The 15,096-nt window shown below is 45.1% G+C and overlaps 1 protein-coding gene across 2 annotated transcripts in view; it reads right to left on the bottom strand.

Moving 5' to 3' along the window:
• Positions 1 to 15,096, bottom strand: part of FBXL7 (F-box and leucine rich repeat protein 7) — a 454,956-nt gene that overhangs the window by 305,025 nt on the left and 134,835 nt on the right. Inside the window, exon 1 of one of the 2 annotated variants that reach the window (XM_019521327.1) lies at positions 8,954 to 9,687. The exons of the other annotated variant lie outside the window; for it this stretch is intronic. The gene's annotated coding sequence lies outside the window, so the exon portion shown is untranslated. Of the gene's footprint in view, positions 1 to 8,953; positions 9,688 to 15,096 lie in introns of those variants that run through there. 2 annotated transcript variants of the gene reach the window in all.

Genomic DNA, 15,096 nt, shown 5'->3' with positions numbered 1-15,096 from the left:
GGGGGGGGGGGGGGGAAGAGGCGGCAGAACTATACAGTAAAATCTGTGTTAGTATCAGACCACCTTGAAGCACAGACCACATTTTGGAACAAACAAAACTGTTATAAAACCCTTTCAACATGCTGTCTGATTCCATGCATCTTTTCAGTAGACAGGATATGAACTCAAATAGTTGGCTTTCATTAGATATGGGCTCAGCCTGAACCTTGGGACTCACACTAGTCTGACCTCTGCCAGAGTTCTGGATTTGAATGTTATCAATTCAGCTCACTGCTGTTTTCCACATATACCACATGCCCTTCTATAGGAACAAGGGAATTGATGACCACCTGCTCTGTCCATCTGCCCTCCCCACTCCAACAGAATGGAATACATCAGTACAGTCTTGACAGCAACCTCCATGCCTAGTACTGGTAAGGACAGAAAAGCCTACTGAGGAAATTTCTTCATAACTGCATCTTTGGGCATCTGATGAAACCCATGCATGTGACCTATAGCCACTGTATAGTGATTGTCATGAAGGTCTTATCTTTTCATTAAAGCAGAGAATCTGCTTGCTATCATCACTAAGGTTGGACAGTTGTTTGCTTTAAGCATCTCCTAAATGCTCTAAAACCTACATGGGATTGAATAAATGCTCAGAAAATGAGCTTTTCAACATACAACCCTCCCTGGGAATCAGCTGCTGCTTCTTTCTTTGGTGCACCCCTGGTATTAGTGGTAGCTGATCTCAATCATCTACATCAGGGGTGTCAAATTTACTTCCTGCCCCAAGACTGAGGCTCCTTGTTGGCCAGATCCAGCTCAGGGCACAGGTTCAACAGCTCCAGCTCCCATCTGATGCATGCTCTGGCACCAATGGCTCCAGCTCCCGTTGCATGCCACGTGCCCCATGCTGGAGTTGGAGCTTCTCCCTTCTGACTCCTTTCATGCTGGGGTGGCAGCTCCAGCTCTGGAGTGGAGCACACAGCAGTGACAACTCCAGCTCCAAATCTGGCACCAGACACCATGGCAGCAGTGGCAGTGGAAGTAAACAGCCAAGGATCTGGGGCTGAGGCAGTGGCAACAAGCAAAGCAGTCAGAGGCTAGTTGGGGCTTTGTTGGCCCTGGCTCACCCTCCTGCCACCCATCACCATGTCCACTGGGTGCTATGCCCCCCATCTGGCAGTTGGTAGGTCAGCAGACTGGATAAAGCAGCTCTGAAGGCTGGATCTGGCCTTCAGGCTGAATGTCTGACATCCCTATCTACAGTAGTCTCAGCTCGTACATAATGCTCACTGCTGTTTGAAGGAAACGATACTAAAAATATATCAACCTTCGGGATCAAATTGCTAAAACAGCAAGTGTCAAAATTCATGAGTTAAACAAAAATGCGTGTGTACAGCAATATAGGGACAAGACAGTTTCTAGCTAGCATACCTCTCCAGGAAGGGGGTGGCTTAAGAGAACATGCTACAGTCACTGAATTTGAGTTACAGTATTGCATCCGGTTCTTTCCTTGGCAGAATTCTATGTATGAGCAGTACTGATATTGCTACAATTTATCTGTTTCAATTTGCACAGATTTTTACTTTTGGAAAATGTATCCTGATAGTACCATTATTCTGAAAGGAGCTCCAAGTACTTGCTTCAGAATTATAAACAAGTTCTGCAGAAATCCAGGAATGATTGTTTGGAAATACAGGACCTGTTTTGGAAGCTAGTTGTCAGGCACCCTTATAACAACCTGTCTTGGTGCCATATGAGCATGGCTTTGAAGCCAGTAGTATTTGCTTGAGCCAGAACTCTGGCATACATTCTTCTGTCCTTCCAATTGATATAGCGGATTTCCCAACAACATCACTAATGGTAATGTTCCAAACCTTTCAGGTGTTTTTGATATGTCATCCAAGTTTCACACCCATACAACAGAATGGGGATGATAACAGCCTGGTAGATGAGAAGTTTGATCACGATATCAGAACCGAAACCATCGAAAACACAATTCTGGAGATGTTCAAAGGCAGCACTAGCAAATTTTATCCCATGTCTAATGTTGCCATCTATGTTTACTTTTTGGGAAAAGTGGCTACCCAGGTAGGAAAAAGCTCAATATTCTCTAAGGATTACTTTCCATTTGTAATATGTGGAAGAGCTGGTTGGTTTGGGGTGGGTTCGTGAAGGATTTTGGCTTTTGTGAAGTTGACAGCAAGTCGAAGCAATTCATACACTTCACAGAAGCAAACAAGAATGACCTGGAGCTGTTCAAATGAGTGGGATTTTCCTCCAGGTCTCAGCTTCAATGTGATAATGAATATCTTGCCTATGTTTGGAGTTAAATGTCATTCTACAACATGCTGAAGATTCTCTTTTCCAAGTGTTCCTTTCCATAGCTCAGAGTCTCTGCCCACTACAGAACTGGTATCACCAAGAAGGATGATCTTATCTTAGAATCATGGAATCACAGAAAATTAGGGTTGGAAGAGACCTCAGGAGATCATCTAGTCAAACACCCTGCTCAAAGCAGGACCATTCCCAACTAGATCCCAGCAAAGACTTTGTCTAGCTGGGTCTTAAAAACCAAGGATGGAGATTCCACAACCTTTCTAGGAAGCCTGTTCCAGTGCATTACTACCCCCCTAGCGAGAAAGTTCCTCCTCATATCTAACCCAAACTTCCTTTTCCTACAACTTGAGACCTTGCTCCTTGTTCTGTCACCTGCCACCACCAAGAACAGGCTAGCTGTATCCTCTTTGGAACCACCCTTCAGGTAGTTGAAGGCTGCTGTTAAATCCATTCCATCTTCCCTCCTCCAGACTAAATAAACCCAGTTCCCTCAGAAGTCATGAGCCAGTCCATTAACCATTTCTGCTGCCCTCTGCTGGACTCTCTCCAATTTGTCCACATCCTTTCTGTAGCAGGGAGCCCAAAATTGAACACAGTACTCCAGATGTGGTCACCAGTACCAAAGAGAGGGGAAGAATCACTTCCCTCAGTCTGCTGGCAACGCTCCTACTAATGCTGCCCAGTATGCTGTTAACCGTCTTCACGATAAGGGCACACTATTGGCTCATATTCAGCTTATTGTCCACTGTAACCCCTAGGTCCTTTTCTGCGGAGCTGCTGCCCAACCAGTCAGACCCCAGCCTGTACTGGTGCATGGGATTCTTCCATCCCAAGTGCAGAACTTTGCATTTGTCCTTGTTGAAGCTCATGATATTCCTGTGGGCCCAATCCTCCGATTTGTCTAAGTCTCTCTGAATCCTAGTTATACCCTCCAGCATATTTACTACTCCTTGGTGTCACCTGTAAACTGGCTGAGGGTACAGCCCCCATCCCATCTTCTAAGTTCTTGATGAAGATATTGAACAAAACTGGCCCCAGAACCAACCCTGGCTGCCTGCTAGACATTGAGTCACCAGCCTTTGAGTCTGACAATCCAGCCAGTTTTCTATCCACCTTACAGTCCAATTAAAAAAAGCTCAATTCAAATCCAGATGTCAACATGCCCAGGGTCAATATTAATATTTTCTTCCATTCCGTAATGAGTTGTCAGATCTCAGCTATACTGCTGTCCCCATTATCTCCTGGGAGGAAGGAGAAATTGGTTAATAACATTCCTTCCAAAAAAGACTTCAAAAGTAGAAACATCTGCTAGACTCATTCGCTGCTGCTTGGCTGGAGTTCAGTAGTAGGGAAATCTGTAATTGATTCTTTCTTCCCTCACCCACAGAAGTTGCAATGAACAGTATCCCAGCTTCACTGGGAATATGACAGCTTATATGGGAGGAGAAAAAACTCAACAAGCAACTAAGGATCATTTTTGCTATTACCCAATACAGCAACAAATTTTCAGGAAGGTCCTCAAAAGTTACAGTCAAAGTGTTGCTGGTTTTTTTAGCATCCACATTTTCCTGCCTATATTTTTAGAAACAAAAAAAGTGATTGCACCTGTGAACCAGGTGAATAGTCAAGGGCCTAACTCCATTTATGGTAGATGTGGAAATTTAAGTGCCAAAACTCTTTGATGATCCTTTGAAATCTAGTACACAGCGGTGGAAAAATGTTAACAAAATTTAGATCCAGGTTAAGCATCTCTGAAGATATGGTCGCTTTGACTATTTTCTGCCTACTTCATTTTGCAGATTGAGAACCTAGGCAGAAAGTAACTGCCTTGTACAAAACCTTGCGGCAAAGCTTGGACCTGAACCCAGAATCCTAATCCGCAGTCTATCTTTCATAGCATATCTACTTGCATGTCACCTCCTGTACCCCACTTTTCATTGCATGTCTAACTTTAATTGCATGTCTACTTCTATTTGCAAAGGCTGAAGAATTAAGGTCATACAGATGATGAACAAAGAGTTAACTTTGTAAAGAACTTTAAAAGTACCAAGTGCTCAAGAGTTAAGAAATACCAAAATTAAACCCTTTCTGCATATTCTTAAATTTGATCCCGTTCCACATATGTGTTCCAATATAATCTAATCACCTGAACACAAACTATTGTCCCCAGCCTGTTCTAAGGATGAATGAGAATATATTGCAGGAACTAGTTGTGTATAGCATCTCTGCCTCACTGGTTGTAGAAGTTGGAAGGTATGTAATGAAATAGAATAAAGGATTGCAAGGAGAGAAGTGACAGTACACAGGCAGATTGAGGGGATGGAGGAGGGAGTGCAGGAGTGTAGTTGCACTGCCCCTTCCACAGTGAAAATCATGTGCCAGTAGCTCCATTTTCCTGTGGCTGGGTCCCCTGGGGTGTCTGAGGCATGGACTGGGACACCTGGGAGATGAAGCAGGGAGCAGGTAAGAAAAGAGAGACCCAATCACTGGTGCTGCTGTCCCTAGCTGACTTGGGGGCATGGGAAGCCCCCAGGACTTTTCCTAATCCACTCAAGGGCCACAGGAAACAGCTGCATGGAGTGCTGGGTCAGCAGCAGTGGCAGGGTTGAGTCTTCTCCCGCACCATTCACTGGGTTCTTTCTGCAGCCCAGGGGCTGCAGCAGGAAGTACCAGGTGCAGTGTCAGGCAGGGCTGGGGATCAGTGCACCAGATCCTCCTTCCAATACCTGCTCTTGGACCCAGGGGACGCAGAGAGAGAGTGGGAGTACCTGGAAGGGGAGACAAAAATGACCCACTGATAGCACTATTGCCACCCCTGCCTAGCACTTTGATCCACTCTTCATGCAGCTGGAGCTCCCAGGCCAGTGAGGAAAAGTGTGGTGGAGGGGGAGGGTGCAGAGACTCCACTCTGCCACTGACCCAACACCCCATGCAGCTGCTCCCCAGAGACGTCATCTGGTGTGGTCTCTGGGGCTTCCCTGCCACTTACTGAAGCCCCCACTTGCAGCACAAAGGAGCAGACCTAGGACTCCCCTACCCCTGTAATCAGCACTGGGCAGGCTCCCCCCGCCCTTCTTGCACCCAGATGAAAACTTGCTGGAGAGCATGACAGAGCAATGGGAGAGAAATGGAGAGGAGGGAAGTGCCTGCACTGGAAGAGGCAGGAGTGGGGTGGGCAGAAGAGCAGTGAGGGGAGTTTTACCTGCTGTGGGGACTCCAAAAAGTTCCCATAAGCTGTTGCCATGGCACAGTCTGCCCTCAGGGAGGGAAGAGGGGGAAGGGTTTCAACCTCCCCTGCAGCACTGGTAGCACCTCCCGCAGCCCCACTTTTCAAATTCCTAGATCAGCCCATGGGCCAGTATAATTTTTAAAGGCAGTTGCCTTCTATCCCTATCGCTACTGCACCTGTCTAGATGCAATACTGGGTGGGTTACTAAAAATCAAAACCAGCATAGCCAGCATGAAGACATTTCAGTTTACATAATTAAAATTAAAATAAGTGATAAACTATAGCCAGGGCTTTGTAAGACAAAGTATCAGGCAAACAATTATACACAGCACTGCCAGATGCTCCTATTAAAAAAATAGACTCCTGCCAAATATTGTGTGTTATGAGTGAGGTAAACAAGAGTTAAGGAGTAATCCAGGGATTTATGAGGGAATGGTTTGGTAAAGGCAATGCTGTACTGATATCCTGGGTTTCAGGGACTGGTTTCCCTAGAAATGGATAATGTTAATATTGCAATGTATGCCAGTGAGTACATGAGCATACATACTAAAAGTTAACATTTCCTTGCATTTGTACTTTTAAGTCATAAGTTGCAAAGGAGCCTTACCCAGTTTACACTAAATTGGTTTGTGTTAATACAGAATAAGTTTGCAACTTTGTCCTAACTCTCATTACTATTACTGTTTGATGCCTTTCAAAATCCTTTGGTGAAATTAAGATTGTTACAGGATATTAGCGATCAGTAGTACAACCACAGGAAGGTGAAAATAGGTTGGGAAGGGCGTAGCCCTAACTGCAGCTAACCCTGCCACTGCTACTAACAGTGCAGCACATGGTGTCGCACCACATACGGCTGCTGTCCAGGGCACAGAGTTGCCCAGTGTTGTTTCTGTTACCTATTTACTAAGCTCAAAATTTCTTTGGCTTAAAAAAAATACAAACCAAAATCCCCCACAAAAGAGCCACTGCCCATGAGAAATTGGATATAATTAATTAAAATGATTTGAATGCAAGTATGAATGCATGAAATGTACCCATTTTCATCTCTGGTACAGCAAACCTCACCAAGCTTAAGAGAACCGACAAAGAAAAAATATTCAACTAGAAATAAGGTGCCAATTTATCAGTGAGGGCACATGAATATCAGAACAAATTTCCCCTGGGAAAAGGGTGGATTTTCCATGATTTTAAAACTAGCCTACACACTGACCTCAGTTATCGCTCTAGTTTAGCCAGAAGTTAGGGGCTTAATACAGTAATTAAGGAATAAATTTCTATGTCCGCTCGTATTACAGATCAGATTAGAGGATGAAAAACCATTAATACCAACAGGAGCTTTTTATAACGAATGTAGAAGAAAACTGAAGATCACATTGCTATGTTTAGTTATTAGTTAAATTTGTTTGTAAAAGCAAATATTATACTGTGCCTGGCTTTCAATTAATGCCATGAATACGTTTCAGAGAATCCCACACAAGTATCCCAAGACATGGAATTCTTCCATTAGAAAGGGCACTTGTCTCTTGTGATACCCACTGAACTGCATGCATCTGAAAACAGAAATACCTTTAAAAAGTACAAGGCCCCAGTAGTGTTAGAGGGTGCAGTACCATAGCAGTTGAGCAGTTGCACTGGTGTTTGTTTGGCAGAAGTTCAGCTCGCTGGTCTACCCTAGCACTGCTTTCACACACAAACTTTGGAACAAGTACATTTATCAAATCTGCCTTGGTGCTGTATTAGGTTGGTTTGTAAATTAAAACAAGGAGGGGGAAAAGAAGCAATGCAACTTAACAAAGTTAACAATTTTCTCACGATAGTTTCATGTATGTGGTATAGAAGTGGAAGGTAGACAAAAAAAATTACTGTGATATCTGAAGGTTTCATTGGAAGTTACTATGAAGCCAGGCACATTCTGAAGCATTAAAACTGTTCCAATTAATTCTTTGCGCTAAAATCAGTGGTCAAGTTTACCCCAAGACAATAATAATGCTTCACAATATTTATTTTTTATTTCTTTTTTCTTTTTAAGAGGTGAGGCTAGATAATGACAAACAGGCATAGGTCTTTCCTATTCAATATATCTTTAAAGGTATTTCATTATCATTTGGAACAACCAAAAAGATTCTTCCCAGTTCCTTATGCAGGAAAGATATGAAGAGTTTTCAGTCAGCTATATATGTCTTAGCCAATGGAAAACAGACTGTATCAAGCAAGATGCACATTATTTTGTGCACAAACTATTACGTCCATTTTGCATGTTCAATATGGAGAGGGATTTGTAATGGTATTATTTTAGAATTAATTCTAACATACCATATTTTGTTGCATACAACTCCAAAATAAGACACGGACCTTGTTTCTGGAAGGCAGAAAGTAGGAAAAAAGATTTTTCCAGAACTATGGTCTGGAGATGGCTGTCTTGCAAAATGGTTGCCTCTTCCCCCCAGGACAGCAAGAAATAGGGGTAGAGCCCAGTGTTAATCCTTTTGCAGCTGTTAACAAATTGGCACTATTCTTGGATGCTGTCATGCCTCTCTCTACTCCTGTGTGGAGGGTTGCATCTAACACGGCATACACTCCTAGACTTTCGTTTTCAGATTGCACCATCTGATATTATAACAGTATTTACTGATTCTCGCCTCTTTTAATAATAAACAATTTTTTTTTTTTTAAAAGCATGTCTGACCAATTACTAGACACATCATACACAACATTTGCACAGTCCTGATATTCCTGAAAGGAGAGAAGAGTTCCTAGGTCCCTGTTTTCTCCTCTTTGAAGATTACTTCTGTTTGCTCCCTTCGTCGGAGCTCCCCCATTTTGTTAGTCCCGCTGGTCTCCTTCACTCCCTGGGAGTCTCCTCTCCCCAGGGTTTCCTCATTTCCCGCTCTTGCCCGCCCCGCCTCTCTCCCGTGGTTCGCCTGATCATCACGGAGCAGGTGCTCTAGAATCTCTGCGCTCCTCCCGTGTCTCTGTCTTTTTCTTTTTTGGACCCTTCTCCTGCCGGGAGTCTTTTGTTTATTCTCACTGTCTCTTCACACATCCTCCCCCTTAAGATGCCGCTAGGCACCTTACGTTCCAGCCTTCAGTTGCAGTCTTGAAGTGCGGGAGTCTCACCGCAGCGAGTAATGTGAGTTTGGGATGTTGTCGTCGCGATGACACTGGGACAAGAAGTCTGCCACAACACTGAATTTAGGACCAGCCATGCCAATGTGGAAATGGAAGGGTTGTAAGGTGAGGGCCCAGTGGGTGATCCATGCATTGTCAATTTGTGTGGACTGCAGCCACTTTAAAGGGGCGTAATCAGTAACTAATGTGAACGTGCGGCCCAGGAGGTAATACCAAAAATATTCTGTGCCCTGTTTGACAGCTAAACAATCCCGCTCAGTTGTGGCATACCTTTGCTCCTGCGGATTCAATTTTCTGCTGGCATAGGCAATTGGGTATTCCACATCGTCAGTCACTTGAGTTAACACTGCTCCCAGGGCATGATTAGAGGCAAGATGAAAGGACGTGTGAAATTGGGTGTTTGAAGGACCATGTCCTTACATAAAGCCTGTTGTGTTTTCCGAAAAGCTTCCAAAACAGTACGCATTCCACTGTATGGGTCTGTTACCTCGTCCCTTTAACAGACCAGTTAGCGGGGCTGTCACTGCCATGAAATGGGGAATGAACCGGAGGTAATAACTGACCAATCCTAGGAAGGCCTGCATTTGTTTCTTTGTTTGGGGTGGTGAATAGTCCCAAATAGCCGCTATTTTGTCCGTGAGTGGACGAATACACCTCTGTCCAGCCATAAAGCTCAAGTATTTAGTTTCAGCTTTGACTAATGCACATTTGCATGGATTCACGGTTAAACTGGTCAGTCTTAATTCTTAAAGAACTGCTCGAAGGGCATTTAAATGTTGGCCCCAGTCATCAGCATAAATTATATCATCCATATATGCTGTGGCATATTGCTGATGTGGTGCCAGAACCCAAATCAATTAATCTTTGGAACGTTGCCACAGCTCCATGTAGGCCAAATGGCATACGCTTGGATTGGTACAGTCGCCAGGGTGTGCCAAAAGCAGTTTTTCACCTGGTCTTCTTTGCGGACAGGAATCTGCCAATAACCCTTAGTTAGATCTAAGGTAGATATGAATTTGGCCCTTCCATCTCTTTCTAATAATTCACTTATCTATGGAATGAGAAAAGCGTCAAATTTTGGTATTGCATTTAATTTTCTGTAGTCCACACATAATTCTATCGAGCCATCTTGTTTGGGCACAGCTACTGATGGACTATGCGACTAATAATTCCCAGAGCCAACATCTTGTCAATCTCTGCTTTTAATCACATCATACCAATGATATGGAATGCTCTTCCATTTTTCTCTAATCACTTTCCCCTCAGAGGTGATAATTTTGTGATTTATTCTTTTAGCATATCCTGGGGTTTCGTTAAACACATCTCCAAATTTGTTTATTATGAGCTTTAACTATTTTTTTTGTTCTACTGTCAGTTGGTCTTCTAAACCTACTCCTTTATCAGCTTCCTGTCCCCTTTTGAATTTGGTTGTTTTGGTTTCTGGCTCTGCCTGTTCTCTTATTTGGGTCCCCAATAGACACTCTGGTTCATTCCATGTTTTCAACAAATTGACATGAAAAAATTTGTCTTTTTTGTGTCCGGGGCATAAGATTTCATAAATCAACAGGGCTGACTTGCCTAATTCTCGGACAGTCTTTGCCAAAAAGTTAAGAATTTACTCGTCGCACTGTGTAGTAGTACTGACACTTTTTGCCCTTCCCGTAGTTCTCTTCGTTGTCGCTTTGTCGTAATTGACTTTGTCTCCCTTGTGCTCATTGGAGATGTTCTCTGGCTACCTCCCCTGCTTTCCGTAATCTTCTCCTCAACTCTCGTACATACTTGGTTGGTTGTGCCCCCATAGGTTCCCCTTTCTCCCATTCCTCCCGTACCACATCCAACAGGCTTCATGATTGGTGGCCATATACCAGTTTGAACGGGGAAAACCCAAGGGAAGATTGCAGGACTTCCCTTACTGCAAACAACAGGGGTGGTACTAACAAGTTCCACTTTCATGGTTCTTCTTGAGCGCAATGTCATGGCATTTTTTTGAGTCCCGTTAAACCTTTCCACCAACTTATTGGTTTGGGGGTGGTATATAGCCGCACGCAAGTGTCACATCTTGAGTACTTGGCATAGACTTCTCCTTATGTGGGACTTGGAAGTTCATCCCTTGGTCAGTGATTATTTCTTTGGGTATACCCAGTCTTGATACCCACTTCATCAATTCCTCTGCTACCCAAGGTCCTGTAACTGTGCATAGAGGGATTGCTTCAAGGAACCTAGTGGTGTAGTCTATTAAAGACTAGTAAGAATTGGTAGCCCACAGAACTTTTTGGTAGTGATGCTATTATATCTAGGGCTATTCAGGCAAAGAGCTCTTCCACTACCGGCACTGAACATAGGGGTACTGGAAGAGGTTTTTGGAGGCCGACCTACTGACAAGTAGGGCCGACCTTGCCCTACGACCTAGGGCAAGCTCTACAGAAGTCTTCGACTTGCTCGTAGAGTCAGGGCCAGAAACACCATTTAGTCAGTCTAGCCTCCGTTTTATTCTTCCCCATGTGACCTCCCAACGGATCTGTAAGTGCCAATTTCAATAAAGAGTTTCTATACCTCTGGAGAATTAGACGCTACAGTATCTCTACTCCATCAGGTTGGCCCAGTGTAATTCTATATGACAGACCCTTCCTTATTTAGTACCTGGGTAATGCGTGACACAGCTCGGGGCATATTACCCATTAGTCTCGTCTCGCCAGTTCCGACTGAATAATGGCTTGGAACACATCTTCTCCCTGTTGGGCTTCCCCGAAGTGAGCGCTGCCTGCAAAACTCTCTAGATCAAATCCTGCTGGCTCAGCTGGAGCTTCTCACCCTTCTCCCACCAGTCCCATCCATTTTTCCTCTTGTGCTCTCTCTGTATCCAACACTGGACAGAAATTTACCATATCTCAACCTAATATCATTGGATACAGTAGATCCTTGGTTAGCCCGACAGGCATTTCTCTCACGACGCCCAATACTTCCACCCAATACTTCTTCCGTGGATACACCGATGGTTGCCCATGCATACAAATCATCTTCACCGCATCCGCTCACAGAGCCCAATACCTTGGAGCCAGGTCTGCCCTAACTAAGGTCAGTGCGCAACCCATGTCCACGATGGCTTGCATCTTCTTCCCACCTACCCTAACCCAAATTGTTGGTTTAATCCTTCAGTTTCTCCCCGCCTGTTTTCCCAATACTACAGGTCCATCATCTCTACCTGTCCATTGTCCCCCTGCTCCTGGCATCAAACAATGCCTCCCGTCCACGTTGATTCTGGCGAGGAACATTCGTACATTCTCTTGCCATGTGCCCTATCTGTCCACACCAGAAATACGCTATTGATCGCCTCATTTCCCAGGGTTCTTTATGATCCGCTTCTGGTGATATGGTGTCCGGCCTTCCTTTGATACCCTGTTCTTGGTTGCCTTCTCCTTGTGCCAGCTAATCTCAACGCCTCAGCAGACTACTTTGGGCGGTGACAACACACCCACCACTGTGTACCTTAATCTAGGTCCATTAAAAACTGTTCCAGTAAAATCTGAGTGCACAGATCCACTTCAGTCACCTCTTGGGGTCTCAGCCACTTATCTAATAGATCGGCTAAATGCTGGAGTGGTATCCGTGGGGACTTGTCCTCTCTTCTTGATTCAAAAGGCTTGATGATATCTCTCTGGGTTGATGTTCAAATGATACATGATTTCCTTTTTACTTTGTCATAGTTGAGTGCTTTGCCCGGTGCATAGCTCAATAAGTGGACTGGAGTCTTCCGATCAGCAATACCCCCAAACTGACCGGCCCATCTATTCTGATCCAAACCAAAGGCCAAGGCGGCTCGTTCGAAACCCAGAAGCCTTTCTGGAGAGTTATCCTGCGGAGTCATCTTGGGTACCTTCAACTCCACCTCGTTCTCTTGAGTCCATGCTTGCTGCTGGAGCCAGTTTTCCTCAAGAGCAGTTTGTCAAGTTGCTTGTTGTTGCTGCTGCTGCTGCCTCACCAGATGTAAGGTCTGCTAAAGCGGTTCAGAACTCCCCATTGTGCCTGGCTGCATTTCCATGTGTTCTTTGCGACTTAGGCTGTTGTCGAAGTTCCTGGCCAATGCACCACTTGTGGGGGTTGCATCTAACCCAGTGTACACTCCTAGACTTTCGTTTTCAGATTGCACTGTCTGATATTATAACAATATTTACCAACTCTCACCTCTTTTTCTTTTTTAAGAACACATCTGACCAATTAAGAGACATATCATACACAACATCTGCACAGCCCTGATATCCTTGAAAGGAGAGGAGAGTTCCTAGGTCCCTATTTTCTCCTTCTCGAAGATTACTTCTGTTCCCTTCCTTTGTTGGAGCTCCCCCATTCTGTTAGTCCCACCAGTCTCCTTCACTCACCAGGACCCTCATCTCTCCATGGTTTCCTTGTTCCCTGCTCTCGCCAGCTCCACCCCTCTCCTCCCACATCTATTTCTCCTTGGCCCCGCCCCTCTCTCCCGCAGCTCGCCTGATCATCACGGAGCAGCTGCTCCAGAATCTCCATGCTCCTCCTGTGCCTCCGTCTTTTTCTTTTTTGGACACTTCTCCTGCCAGGAGTCTTTTGTTTATTCTCGCTGTCTCTTCACAGCCTGCAAAGAAAATCAGCTTCTGTGTAAGACATGCACTCTTGTACTGGATGCTGATTTTGGGGGAAAGTGTGTGTGTGGTATGCAAGTAAATATGGTAAATATTTGTGCATGCACTTTTTTTTTTTTTTTTTAGAATTTTTCATACAAATTAACATATAAAAACATGATACATCATCACCCATACAAGAGCAAGTATTTTTATTTACAAAGGAAAAAAATGTGACCAAAATTCAGAAAAGGGGTCTTTTGTAGTGCTTCAAGTACCACAGAAAAAATAAACTGTGAATTTTCTAGTGATGAGCAAAAGTAACAATTCCCTGAGAAAGCTACAGACCTATTTTTTTTCAAAATCCAAGTACTGTCTTCTGGATTACCGAGAATCCAACAGATAATTGAACTTTGACAAAATCAGACTGGAGCTGAAATGCTAACACGCACTTCCACCCCCTGCATAAAGCCCAGTTTCAGGCAAGCACGTAGCTGCAAGCATATTAAGCATGTTCTAATATTCCTTTCCTGAATAAAGCTGATTTTTCTGATTCAACATGTAGAAATTTTATTAACTTTTTGATTATGTTAAGCTATTATGAAGATAAATCAAGAGATTACTGGTCTGTTTTTACTGGGGCCTCAACAAGCTCTCCAATTATGCAAGTGATGCTTTGCAAACACACATGTGCATGTGTTCTGGAGATCTAACATTTGCAATACTAGAATCTGAATGCAAATACAGCTTAGGTACTACTTCCTCTAGGAAGTATGACCTGCCAGTGACACTATCTTATTTGTATCTATATCTTACCTATATCTACACACATACCTCTTTAAGAGGGATCATCATCCTTAGCTCCCTCCCCTCCCCCTCCCCCCCCAAAAAATCAATATCTATCTATAGGCCCCCAATAGAGATTTTGGGGGCCCAATACTGACAGCTGATTATTAAGGAGGCATATTGTCTGATGCCGATCCGATTTCCAATACAGATGCATGCAGCTGGTAAGTCAGTTGTGGTGGAAGGTGGGGGGAGGAGGAAAGGGCATGGGGAGGCAGACCAATGCCCCCTGCGGTGAGGGAGGGAGTGGGGCAGGGGAAGACTGCCCAGATGGGGTAGGGTGCAGGATGGAGCCACAATTTATCTGGGGAGGCACACGGGGGCAGCTCCCACTGCTGTGTGCACCCTGGGAGGGCATGGGGGGGGCAGGTGCTCCCAGATCTGCGTGGACCAGGGTGGGGCAGGCTTGTGCCAGGGCTGTGCTGGGCTCTTCTCAGCAGGGGCTGGGTTCAGGGCAGGCAGCAGTGGTGCTGGGAGGGGGAGGCTATGGGAGAGGGCTACAGCAAAATTTTGGGTGGCTGCACCCCCCTCCCTGTAGTCTCCCTCCCCTCCCAGTGCTGCCACCATCTGCCCTGAGCCCAGCCCCCACCAGGAAGAGCCCAGCACACCCTGGCTCCAGCCCATGACCTCCCACGGTATGCACAGACATGGGAGTCCCCCCCACCAGGCCCTACAGATCAGCTGCAGCTCTGTCCCATGCCCCACCCCAGGTGGGCAGCATCTGTCCTGTCCCACTCCCTCCCACCCTCAATGTGGGAGGGGCATATATCTGCCCCCCACACCTCTTCCCTCCCCCCCTCCCCTTCCACCACAATGAACCTACAAGCTGCACATAGCTCTCCACACTGCCAGGCTCTGCTCCTCGCTGCCTCTATGCTGTGCTGTGGCTGTATGCACACGCGTGCACGCACGCGCACACACACACACACACACACACACACACACACACACATTTAAATCAGCCAAATTAATCAG

This window comes from Gavialis gangeticus, unplaced genomic scaffold, assembly GCF_001723915.1.
Source record: "Gavialis gangeticus isolate Ggan-Ray unplaced genomic scaffold, GavGan_comp1, whole genome shotgun sequence".
NCBI classification, from domain to species: domain Eukaryota; kingdom Metazoa; phylum Chordata; order Crocodylia; family Gavialidae; genus Gavialis; species Gavialis gangeticus.
Note: the sequence above shows the minus strand (reverse complement) of the source record. Positions and strands in the feature narration are given on the sequence as shown.